At 48.0% G+C, this 13,498-nt stretch overlaps 1 long non-coding RNA gene across 2 annotated transcripts in view; it reads left to right on the top strand.

The window, feature by feature from the left end:
• LOC112059567 (uncharacterized) overlaps positions 1-13,498 on the top strand; it is a 38,695-nt gene that overhangs the window by 11,406 nt on the left and 13,791 nt on the right. For both annotated transcript variants that reach the window (XR_006172203.2, XR_002888873.3), the window contains exon 2: positions 6,582-6,740. This is a non-coding gene — a long non-coding RNA (uncharacterized LOC112059567). The remainder of the gene's footprint in view (positions 1-6,581; positions 6,741-13,498) is intronic.

Here is a 13,498-nt window from a genome sequence, read left to right on the forward strand (position 1 = left end):
GGAAGTGCTCGCCGTCGACTGCGGTACTCCAGCTCGGCGAGAGGAGTACCGCGGAGTCGACGGGGGAGCCTGCCTGCCGAGTGTGGACCAAGGTAAGTTGGAACTAAGGTACTTCGACTTCAGCTACGTTATTCACGTAGCTGAAGTTGCGTACCTTAGTTCGAATTAGGGGGGTAGTGTAGACCAAGCCTAACAGAAGTAGTGGGAGCATAAGCTTTCGTGGGTAAGAACCTCACTTCTTCTTCTTCTTGCATCTGAAGAAGTGAGGTTCTTACCCACGAAAGCTTATGCTCCCAATACTTCTGTTAGTCTTAAAGGTGCCACTGGACCCTCTGTTGCTTTCTGCTGCTTATACTAATCCATCTCAGCTCATAAGCTTCCTTCACCTGTGTCCTTCCCTAGGAAAATCTCTTCTGAAGCTCCTCATGTATCATTATAAGACTAGCACAGATCATAAACTAACAAAGGAGCCCTTCATTCCCTGATGCAGTGAGAGCTCCTGATATCCAAGGGAAGGGGCAAGCAGTTCGTTTTACTCCTGGCACCACGTGGTGTTCTTTGGTGATCACTCCGTGCTTAGGGACTCTGTGTTTGCAGGAGCTGAGCTCTGCTGTCTCGTGTCCGACGCCATCTGGCTTTGCATAACAAGCGCTTCATAGTGTCCCACCCAGACTCTGTCCGATGGGAAGCTCTGTCCTTAATGCACAGCCCCTAATACCACAGGCGCACGGTGAAGTTTCTGTTCCCTAATGGGGTGAGCATAAAAATCAGGTTTCCATTGTGAGCTTGTGGCTCCAAATTCATTTATAGAGACTATTCTGGCTTCAGATCCATTGGATCAGATTCTCTGCTGGGCCTTTAGACCACTGGAGTCTCTCCGTTGACATTTGTCTTTGAATCCTGCCCTGGCACCTGACAATTTAGAGCAGGCGGAGGATCAAGACCCCTATTTCCACAAATCTTCCTGACATTCATTAGAACATCTGAAGGCAGTATAAACCCTGCTGGAGCCACTGTGTTTAAAGATGCAAAGCTCAATGGAGTCAAGGGAAAGTCTCCAAAGCCAGCTTGAGAGATGGTGTTTCTTGCCCTGAGCACACAAGAACCTGTATTCCCGGGTCTGCACGGGCTCTCTGTTGGCTCTTTGGCGGAGTTCAAAGTGTTGATTTTTAATCTATAAAGCTGTAGATCGAGATAAGACGTCTCTTTCTAGAAAAGAAGATGATCTAGTTCATCCACAGGATACGGGCTTAACTCAGGATTTACTGGGCGCCATTGAACGAGTGGTGTTCCACAGGTCAGACCAGATGATCCTAATGGTCCCTTCTGGCCTTATGAAGCTATCAGTAGCCTAGGATTGGGGGGAGGGATAGCTCAGTGATTTGAGCATTGGCCTGCTAAACCTAGGGTTGTGAATTCAATCCTTGAGGGAGCCATTTAGGGATCTGGGGCAAAAATCTGCCTGGGGATTGGTCCTGCTTTGAGCACGGGGTTGGACTAGATGATCTCCCGAGGTCCCTTCCAACTCTGATATTCTATATCTGCCTCTCAGTCCATGAACTACTGCTTCAGTTGAGATCGGAAGGGGTGCATAAGTAGGAACACACACACACAGCATAGGAAAGAGTGGGATGCTGGCAGGGAGTTCATTAGGATGGTCACTTTCCTCTGGCATGCACTCTCCTATCCCAGTCTGAGATAACAGGACAGCCAAAGTCCTGGGCTGAGTCTTCCTTCTTGTGGAGGCTGAAGGTGGCTAAAAGTGGGATTTTATTGGGATTTGACAAAACAAATCATCCACAGTGCTGTGTCGTTAAGTGCTCGCTTTGCATTATGGATGGGATCCTTCTGGTTTTCATTTTTTTGTATTGGTGATGACCCCTTTCACACAGTAAGCCTCTGAGCATGACACCCCCCCCTTATAAATTAAAAATGTGGGGGAGGGAATTTAATGAAGGCTTGGGGCTGTCAGCCTGACAGAGCTGACAGTTTGCGACCCCCATGTAACCACCTTGCGACCCCCCGAGGGGTCACGACCCCCAGTTTGAGAACCACTCCATGATGCATCTTTTAGATCAAAAGGTACATTTGTTTGGTCACCGCCGCCCATGCTGCTGAAGGACATTTTAAGAACACTCAGGTGGATAACCCTGACAGAAAAGTTGCATTCAGTTTTCTTGTGCAGTAGATGAGGGAGGCAGTGTTGCCTAGTGAATAGATGCTGGATTTGGGAGACCTGGGCTCCATTCTTGGCTTGGCCATTGGCCTGCTCGGTCACCATGAGCAAGTTCCTCAGTTTATCCATCTGCAAGATGGGAATTAAAATGCTGACCTCCTGTGTAAAGCTCTTTCTCTACTGGTGAGTGCTAGGGATTAGTGTTGTTGGAGGGGCTGTCCAGCCCTTGAGGCTGGAGCTAGAGGCACAGTAAGGAGACCTTTCTGCTGTCCTGCATCATTGGGAATTCGCTCTTTGGGCACTGGCTCAGCTGTCTGCTTTCCTGTAGCATCTGGGTTGCAACAATTTCAGCACTTATTGTCTCACTGACAGATCCTTGGCTGCCCTCCAATGGGGGTTCAAGAAGGTGGGAGTCTAATCTCCGGCATGGTGAGGGCCATTCTGACCTCATCCATGCCAGAGTGAAAGAGAAGTTACTCACTAAAGTCAATGGAGTTACAGGAGTAGCCCATGAGAGCAGAATCAGACCCAGCAATCCACTTTACGGCCTTGGGGCCAAATTCTACCAACAAAGATAAGCACTGTTCAAAGATGCCAAGTGAGACAGATGATTGAAATAGGTGGGCCTGATAGCAAACTCACCCATACGACTGTAACTGCATTGACTTCAGCTAGGATGACCAGACAGCAAATGTGAAAAATTGGGACGGGGGTGGGGGATAATAGGATCCTAAATAAGAAAAAGACCCACAAATTGGGACTGTCCCTTTAAAATCGGGACATCTGATCACCCTGACTTCAGCACAGTTACTCCTGATTCACAGCGGTGTAAAAGAGATCAGAATTCAGCCCATCTATTCGGAGCTGAACACACCCAGCGGCAGTTAGAATTTGGGCCTTCACCTCCGCCTTGTTTGATGCTTTGATTTAAAAGGGGGAATAGTGTCACTTCTTTTCCTCCCTGGGCTGTTGGGAATCTTAATTAAATGTGTGGAAAGGGCTTTGAGATGCTCAGATGAAAGGAGCTACAGAAATACAAGGATTATGATAATCCCTTTTCCCCCGCGTTTGTGCTGTGCCCACACACGACCCCACCCATTCACATGAGCTCATCCCAGCAGAAGGAAAGCCTTGATCGGCCTACAAGTGCCTCTCTCCTAGTGGACGTGCAGTAAGAGGAGTGGAGGGGGTGTGTTCATTCACATGGCTTTTAAATGGATGCCCTCTAAAGTGCTTAATCAGCTCAGCAGCTGCGGGCATCTGGTGCCGCATCATGTGAAAATAGCTTCTGTGCTTATTCAGAGCAATCTGAAGGGACACCCTCCCCCCCAAGAAGCAAAAGGGGAGGGACAGGGAGAAAGCAATGCATGAATATCACTGAAACAAAGCTAGGGTGACCAGATGTCCCTATTTTATAGGGACAGTCCCGATATTTGGGGCTTTTTCTTCTATAGGCGTCTATTATCCCCCACCCCCTGTCCCAATTTGTTGTCTGGTCACCCTAACAAAGACACACAGAGGAATAAAGGGAGGCAAGGACCCAGCAGCTCTGGAAGGAAAGAGCTGCCTGCCCGAGCACCATGGCAACATGCCATCAAAACTCGTCTCCACGGCTGAATCACCCTTCCCAGTACGTGATCTCAGGCATGCAGGCTGGCGCGACTTTCCCTTGCCCGTGTCCTGGGATGAGAGTTTATGAGGAGAGAGCTTTAAGCGGAGGCATGATTAATTCAATCACATTTAGATTATACAGGTTTGAGACCATGCCATCGTAACAGCACCCGAAACAAGCCCTTCCCCCGGAATGACCTGGCCTCAGCAATCAGGTCTGACCCAATTATCTGGTCTCATGGTGCAATGGGCAAGCGAGGCAGCATCCGACAACAGACATGTGCTGGAGCGGGAACCAGAGCCTCTTGCTATAGCTCTGACAATAAGATGGAGAGAGAAGTTGGGGATGGGGTCACCTCTCTCTCCAGCCCTCCCCTCTGCCTGGCAGAGACAACTGAGCCTCACAAAGCAACTGTTTTTTTGCCTTCAGGATTAACTGAATTGTAACAAATTCTAGCCATTAAAATAAAAAATCCCAAGGGAGGCTGTCTACAGATCCTTCAAGGTCTTCACTCACCCCCCACTTGCAGTTCCCCAAGCGGAATATTATCAAGTTATTGTATATACTTCCCAGGCCTCCAGGATAAATGTTTCCAGCAACTTCATGCAAGTTTGCCAAGTGGCGTTCTTTCTTTAGATGGGAAAACAAAGGAACATAGTCCTTAGTCTATCAACAAATGCTTTCCTGCTCCAAGGATTGGTCACAAAGGAGAAATTGGTGTTTAAAATATTGGTAGCGCATCACTGGCCCATATGAGAGACCTTTACGCTAACTGCCCGGGCAGCACTTGTTAGAAAAGGAAAAAAAAGTTTCTCCAATTGAAATTGCAGGGGGAAATGGGTTTACTCAAATCTGAATCTTCCCATAAAACCAGGATCCAGATTCTGGTCTCTGTGCTGCTGGTATAATTTGGTGTCACCAAGATGCATTAGCCTTTGGGCAAAGTTATCCGTGGGCTGATATGGTGAGGATGGCGTGGGATTATTGAGCATCACCCATTAATTATTTCTTGGCTTTCTCCCAATGCACCCATCCCATGCTATGGCGAAGCCAAGACTCTGCTAAACCCCACATTTCTGAACCCCACAACCGATACAACCAGAGAAAAGAAAAAGCCTCTCCGAGTCTCAGTCTAGCTAGAGCACTAGACAGTGCAAGTGTTAATAGTGATGGGTGCTACAGAAAGACCCAAAAGTCAGATATTGCATCTCCCATCTGAGGGATCTCAAAGCACTTGAGAAACCTTAATGGCTAGACAGTTCTCTTGCCTTGCATTGCCACAGAGGGATGCTAAGAAGGATGCCCTCCACACCCAGATAACCCCTTTCCTCCAGGCACATGGGAATTCTCCACACATGCATGGGCAGTGCGTCATGGAGGCTGGGGGATGCTAGGCCTCCCCAAACCTCCACTAATGCTCGGTGCCTCGGCCCCGGACCGGGCTGCAGTGGGGCTCATGGCTCCTCTGGCTGGCCAGGGCTTGGGGTGGCTCAGGCAGGCGGGCCAGGGGCAGCTCGGAGCAGCTCAGACAGGCCCGTGGTGGGGGATTCAGGGCTCCTTTGACGCTGGAGGGTGAGAGCGGGGGTGTGGGGTGAAGTGGGGGTGGGACCTTGGGCAGAAGGGGTGGGGCAGGGGGGATAGCTTCCCCGAATGGGGGGTTCACGCACTACCTATGTGCACACGCCTTCCAAGGAGCAACTGAATCATAGAATCACAGAAGATTAGGGTTGGAAGAGACCTCAGGAGGTCATCTAGTCCAACCCCCTGCTCAAAGCAGGACCAACACCAACTAAATCATCCCAGCCAGGGCTTTGTCAAGCCGGGCCTTAAAAACCTCTACGGATGGAGATTCCACCACCTCCCTAGGTAACCCATTCCAGTGCTTCACTACCCTCCTAGTGAAATAGTTTTTCCTAATATCCAACCTAGACCTCCCCCACTGCAACTTGAGACCATTGCTTCTTGTTCTGTCATCTGCCACTACTGAGAACAGCCGAGCTCCATCCTCTTTGGAACCCCCTTTCAGGTAGTTGAAGGTTGCTATCAAATCCCCCTTCACTCTTCTCTTCTGTAGACTAAACAAGCCCAGTTTCCTCAGACGCTCCTTGTAAGTCACGTGCCCTAGCCCCCTGATCATTTCCATTGCCCTCTGTTGGACTCTCTCCAATTTGTCCACAAAAATAAGGAAGTGCTATTATCCCCCTTTTACAGATGAGGAACTGAGGCCCAGAGAGGCTATGTGACTTGCCCAAGGTCACACAGGAAGTCTGTGGCAGAGCATGGAATGGAGCCCTGGCCTCGACATGCCAGTCAGCAGAGCTGGCTGGCCCATGGGGATGGGTATGATACCAAGGTTAAAGTAAGAGGGAGCAAGAAAAAGCACAGACAGCTCCCCCAGCTCTGCTGAAAGCAGAAGGTGGGACCCCCCCCCTCCTCTGCCTGCCTTGGGGGAGCAGCACACCCCCAGTGCACTCCTACCCCATCTCCCTCTGCTCTTTGGCTGTGCAGTGAGATCTCCCCTCTCACCCGCCCTCAGTTCATTTTACTTTGGGCAGCACAGCTTGTTGCTTCAAGCTGCGCCTAGCTGGCATTATCGTAGCCCTGAGGCCAGATCAGTGTGGGGAAAGTCCTTTAGCTCCGGAACTGCCTTTAGCCATGTGGAGTCCGATGGAGATTTTACTTGGATTGTAAACTCCTTGGGGCAGGGGCCAGCTTTGTGTTCTGTGTTTGCGCCACGCCTGGCACAATGAGGCCCTGAGGCAAATAAATGACAACCCTGTTTATTGTTTTTAGGGAGATTTCCACAGCGTAGGCCAGGCCCAGGTGACAGAGCCCTATGGTTCCTCCACGGAGCAGCTGAGGGAAAAACGGATGCTCAACATCACACAGCGAGTCCCAGAGCTGGGGTTATAACTCACCACTGCCAGCATGCGGCCCATGGCTCTGATCACGGTACGGTGCCCCCTTTGTACCTTCACTCTGCTTCATTTCCAAGCGCTAGGGACCCAATCCTGCAGGGGGAAGGTCCCATATTTACTTGGCAAAGAAAGCAATCTAATAAATAAATAAGTGAATGAAAACAAGCGTGCGTGTACGTTAGAGGAGGAAAGTTACAGAAAATGGATTTTAGTTTGTGATTTAGATAAACCCTCTGGAAGCTTACATACATTTTGAAAATTATACACAATACCTGTACTTCAGGACCTTTGAACTAAGCCTTTTATGATGATTTAATCAGTGTAGGTTTCTCTTAATGGGCAAGCTTTTATTGTAATCACATCATGATTACGTGAGGCAATAATCTAATGCACAAATAATACCGATTAGTCCAATCGGGAAAGTTTGCTTTTCAGTTCACATTCATAAGGTATACGACAAAAGAGGCATGAAAGAGAGTCATTTTGTTGTAGAATTTTGTTCTGTGCAACAAATTCCATGGAAAACGTAATAGCGCTGAAAGTTTTGCCAAGTTCTTCCTTGCCACAGTCTTGGATATCATTGAGTTTAAAAATCATTCCGCCTACAGCCTTGGAGTCTTAAATTCCCACCTGCCTGCAGACAGGGAGGGTCTCTTTCACAGGAACTCAGTGTAATTCATGGTATTGCCCTGCAGGCCAAGAGCAATTGTAAGGCTCTATGGGAGTGTATCTAAGGTAATTCCTATTGTACTTACCATTAAGTCTGCCACCACTTTCCACTGTGGGCTTAATTCTCAGCTAAGTAAGTCAGCTCAGCTCCTTTGACTTATACATGTTCACACAGATCTTTAGCTGGTGCATGTTGTTATAGTAGCACCTAGAGCCCAAGTCATGGATCACGACTCCTGATGTGGCGATCAGAACAAAATGGTTCCTGCCCCCTGGTTACAGAGGTTGAGTTTCCAACTCTTGTGACTTTTATCTTGCGCCTTCCAAGATTTGGTGTGTTTTTTAGCACCCTCGCTGCCAGATTCATGTGATTATGTGAGAATCTCAGCTTTCATTTCCAAGACAGCTTCTAGCCCTGAGTGCTGCAGAGAAAAGCTTTAACAAGGTTGACCCTAAAAGCTCAAAAATCAGGAAACAAAAGTTGCGGGTATTTAGTTTAAAATGTAAAAACAAAACAAAGCATGATACAAAATGCTAAGAGTCCCTGCACTAAAATATTACAAGCTAAGACGGAGTGTGAAAAAGGAAATGGTATCTCCAGTTTGTAGATGGGAAGTTAAAGCCCAGAGATTACGTCACTTGCCCAAGATCCAACAGGATTAAACCCCAGGTGTTTCCAGTCTCTATCCACTGCCATAACCACAAGACCATCCTTTCTCTCAGATACTGCACCATTATCCTAGTCTCTCAGATATTGGTACCATGATTATCCCCATTTAACAGACAGGCAAAGAGAGGTACAGACACAGGAAGAATTCAAGGTTTCACAGCACATGAGTGGAAGCCCTGGGTCTAGAACTCAGGGTTCCTACCTCCTCGTCTAGTGCAGTGGTTCTCAACCAGGGGTACATATACCCATGGGGGTACTCAGAGGTCTTCCAGGGGGTACATCAACTCATCTAGATATGTGCCTAGTTTTATAACAGGTTACATAAAAAGCACTAGTGAAGTCAGTACAAACTAAAATTTCATAGACAATGACTTAGTTATACTGCTCTGTATACTATACACTGAAATGTAAGTACAATATGTATATTCCAATTGATTTATTTTATAATTATATGGTAAAATGAGAAAGTGAGCAATTTTTCAGTGATAATGTGCTGTGGCACTTTTGTATTTTTAGGTCTGATTTTTTAAAAGTTTTTAAGTGAGGTAAAACTTGGGGTTACACAAGACAAATCAGACTCTTGAAAGCGGTACAGTCGGCTGGAAAGGTTGAGAGCCACTGGTCTAGTGGACCATGATACCTCCCCACTATTTGATGGGTCTGAGTGGGAATAAAACAAACCTAACCAGCAGTTCCTGGACCAAAGCATGGCCTGCAGTTCCTCCATATTGACACCAATGTAACTTTGACCCCTTGACTTTGATGGCAGTTGTTGTCTTCTTGCTCCAGGCCAGGAGTTTGGCCCATGCTGGTTTTTTGGAGACGCTTTCTGTTGTTTGAAAACATTTATCTTCGCAAGCTGAAGCACTTAGGAAAGAAGCGTGCTGCTGATTCGAACAGCTATAACCTGACATTGCTTCCCCTCACCGAACGGGCTTCCACCACCTGAACAGCTTAGGGAAAGCTAGTCTTTAAAATCACTGGCATATGAAACCTTCGCCAAGCAGAGAGAACAGAGTGGGCTTTGTTGATTCCCCTCTGCTACTGCTTCAACAGGAGACAAAGTGCTGCATGGTGGCTGATTTAGAGTATATCTTCTGGCATGTCTGCATTTAGATCAGACCAGAAAAAAATGTGACCGTTATATAACAATAAGTGCTGCAAAGAGAAAGATCTGTGATGGAGCGGCAGGCTAGGCTCAGACCTAGTCTGAATTAATCAGCGGAGGAAGGGTACATGATTGTAGAATACAACGATATGTCATAAAACGTCAAGACCTCCAGAGCTGGTCCGAAGTGAGAAATAAACCACTGGTTAGCGTCGCCATTGGGTTGTTGCTGTAGGCATTTTTACCTGCCTTATATTGCGCCACTCTGTTTAGTGTCTGCTGCTGGTTCTGTACGTTAGCTCAGGGCAGGTTAACTTGGAACAATGAGAGGCCCAAGCTTGGATTTTCTTCCCCTGAAAATCAAGCTAGTTGTGTGACCCATCTGCAGGATCTAAGTTCACCCCAGCAAACAATTCCATCCAAGGCCTCCATTTAGGCACAATAAGCAATATGCAAACTCATGGAGTTAAATCTTGCCCAGTCATTGACATCCGGAGGGTGTGACTTGCCTTTGGCACACCGGGCTGAGAGTCACCACCTGTCTCCAGTGTGAGGGAATCTAGCCTGTGCCAGCTGGGTGTTCACATCCTAGCTCATCCAGCCTGTCAGACGCTCAGCCAATCTTCTCTGGCGACACCAGCCCCACCTTTGCCCTGCGGGTTGACGGTAAGCGCACCTTAGCCCCTAAGTCACTTCAAAAGTGGTGTCCATCCCCGGATCACTGGATACCCACAGAAGTCCCAGCTCCACCATTCCCCAAGGAACAGCATGCCCCAGTTTACCAGCTTTACTTTAGACACCACTCCTGTATCACCCACCGCCCTTGAATTCAATTTTATTGAGGAAAGAATAGAGACTCAAACAGAAACAAGTGTGAGTGATGGAAACAAATGGTTACGTACCAAAGAAAATCACAAAACGTGAACTACAGCCTACGCTTATTAATAGGGACTTTTTCTATCTGATAAAGTAGATTCTCATAAAGCACCCCCATCCATGAAGGTACCTCCTCAGTGAAAGGATCCAGACTGTCCTCCTCCACCCGGTGATGCACTGAATCAGACTTTTGTCTTTATTCACAAGACTGTTATATTGTTCCTTTGCACTTCCAAGTGGTTTGGATGTTTATAGTTTATCTTTGATGGTTTTCCCTTGACTTTTTGGGTTTGGAGTAGACAGTTGAGCAATACGTTACATAATTGGCAAGCCAGGGAGGGATGACAACTTCCTCCTGCTTGAATGGGCCAACGTACCTCAGATGGGTGACCTGTGCGACGTGGCGGTGATGACCCACGCCTTCCGCCTCCTGATGTGCCCGGACCTGACAGTGAGGAGTGGTCAGAAAACGCATCGCCAGGGCCCCCTCCGGGCAGGATGTCGCCACTTACCTCAGCGACTCCCTGGAGGCTGAGTTTGGGAGAGAGGGGGGAGACCTGTCCTCTCTCTGGTCCCGCACCCGCAATGCCTCGAGATGCCTGGGAAAGAGGATCGGCTGCCGCTGGAAGTGGTGCGAGGAGCGCCAGGAGCTGGGAATACTGGTGCCACGAATAAAGACCCCGGACTACACCATCATCACCCTGACCGCCAGAGCTATGCTGGAAAGGTCCCTGAAAGACACCATCCGCTGCCACTATGCCGAGAACCTCAAGCGGAAGCTGGACCAGGGCAAGGTGTTCGAGGTGTCCAGCAAGTGGGACGCCAGCAACCACTTCCTCCCCGGGGGCAGCTTCACCAGGTTCGCGAACTGGCGGTTCGTCCACAGGACCCGACTCAAGTACGTTCCCCTCAACGGAACCATCCGCCATGGCAACCGGGACAAGTGCTGCAGGAAGTGCGGCTACGCAAACGAGACCCTGCCCCATGTCCTGTGTGGATGCAAACAGCACTCTGGAGCCTGGCGGCATTGCCACAACTCCATCCAGAACCGGCTGGCGAAAGCCATCCCGCCGTCCCTGGGGAAGATCACCCTCGACTCGGCCATCCCTGGGACAGACAGCAGACTGCAACCCGACATCGTCATGATGGACGCAGAAAAGAAGAAGGTCCTCATGGTAGACGTCACGGTGCCATTTGAAAACCGGTCACCGGCCTTCCACGAGCCCCGAGCATGGAAGGCGTTGAAGTACACCCCTCTGGCCGAGACCCTGAGACCCCAGGGCTATGAGGTGCAGATACACACCCTGATCGTGGGAGCCCTGGGCTCGTGGAACCCCCACAACGAGCAGGTACTGACAGCGTGCGGAATTGGTCAACGCTATGCCCGGCTCATGAGACAGCTCATGGTGTCCAACACCATCAGGTGGTCCAGAGACATTTATATGGAACACATCACAGGACACCGTCAATACCACACTGAGTAATGGAGACCGCTGGCCAGGGAAATAGCCCACTTCCTTCCCTGACGAACCAAGGGACACACCCCACCTATGTACTCATTCGCTGCACCAATACTGACTTGGACTCCTTATATATTCCATGGGTGGTGTACCCGAGCCCACTTATCCATTGACACTTTAAAAAAACTTTTGTACCCCAATCTGGGTCTATGCCGGTTATGTGATATGTATGTATCTCTTCATCTTTGCAACTGATACCTGTAATCCCTCATAACTCAAGCCTGACCCCAGATGTACAGTACCTTCCCTCTTAACTTGTGTCTATTTAATTTTAAACATTAACTTTAATAACATTTTTAGCTGGTGGCTCCATTTTACTCCAAGATAATAAGGTCCTAATTTCAATATAGTTACATTATTCCTTAAATAGTCCCCATATGCATATCTCACAATGATTATGAGTATCAATAAGTTACACACTTCCAGTAGAGACCTCACATGCCACCCTTTAAATACTATGAAAGCAGTGTGTTAGGTGTAGTGAGTTTGTCAGTTCTGAGACAGGAGTTGCTTGTAAAGAACAGTGAACCCTTTGCCAGCTGGCACCAGTGGGCCTGTCTCAGTGTCCCGGAGGGTCTTAAGACAAGCACAGGATTGGGAGGAACGAGACATATATCAAGGTGATGGACACAGTACCCAAAATCTGGACAAAATGGAGTACAGAGATAGAATCTATTTTTTCCTCATTTATACCAGTGAAAATCCCTTGTTTATAGTGGAACACCTCCTGATTTATAACAAGGTATGCGTCAGGAAAGTCAGACTCCTAAATTCAATTTCTTGCTCTGTGTGACCACGGGCAAGTCATTTAACTTCTGTTTCTGCCACGTGCCCCCATCTGTGAAATGCAAACATGGGTAGTGAGTGGCTTGATTCTTTAATGAATGCAAATATCTATTCGTATTTTACTTATCTATTTCCCCTTTTATGCCAAGGGATTTCCCACCCACCTATGGGGGCCTGATTTTCACAAGTGCTGAGCACCTGCAACTCACACCGAGTCAGTGGGAGCTACAAGTGCTCAGAGCCTCTGAAGATTAATACAACACCACTGGAATGACTGTACTGTTGCTGGCTCTGTGTGTGTGTGTGTGTGTGTCTGTCTGTCTGTCTGTCTGTCTCTGGAAAGGGGAAGGAGTCAAGTTATGTTAAATCTGTGGCTTAAACCACTAAGCTGACTCTGCCCTGATGTTAACAGTTTCCAGAACAAAGAAATTTGTGGTTAGTGGGTCCTCATTGTTAGAAAATATTTGAAAACCAGGCATGTCAGCTTAGTAATTGCATTTTTCCTGGGTATATATACTGCACTTAATGAGTCCCATTGTGCTCCCTGAACATATATAATTCATAAGGGTAATAGAATGTATTGTGGGTTGAAAGCCCCTCTGACCTGCCAAGCAGGAACTAGGCATGTTTAGCCCTGCTCCTGTTGAGAGATGTCTCTGGAAATAGTCAGTACTGAGAAATGTACTATGCTACAGAGTACTAGACAGAGCTGGTCAGTTGTAAAACCCTCACAAGGAGGGATAGCTAGGGTCTGGTGAATCCCTTTGACACAATGTTCACTATGTGTTTCCCACAGCCATTTAAAAAACCTCTATTTTATTCAAAGAGAACATTCTGTGCCTCAGTTTCCCCACTGTCCAAAAAAAGGACTTGGAGAAGCTTACAAAAAGCTACGGTATAAAGTGCAGTGAGCTACCCAAGGTTACAGTGAGTCAGTTGCACAGCCAGGAATGGAAGCCAGCTGTTCGACACTCTGCCGTCATCTTTGAAGACCGGCTCACACTTTTGCCACCACAGAGGCTAATATGCCATCATAGGTCTGTGGCACACTGTGGAGGATGACAAGGACTGAGATGCTGAAGTCACAACAGGAGAGATGGGATAATAATGTGTGTTCTGCTGAGCCACCGGGAATTACTCTGATTTATGTGAGTTTGATGTTA

The sequence above is a fragment of the Chrysemys picta genome, chromosome 2 (genome assembly GCF_011386835.1).
Source record: "Chrysemys picta bellii isolate R12L10 chromosome 2, ASM1138683v2, whole genome shotgun sequence".
Taxonomy (NCBI): domain Eukaryota; kingdom Metazoa; phylum Chordata; order Testudines; family Emydidae; genus Chrysemys; species Chrysemys picta.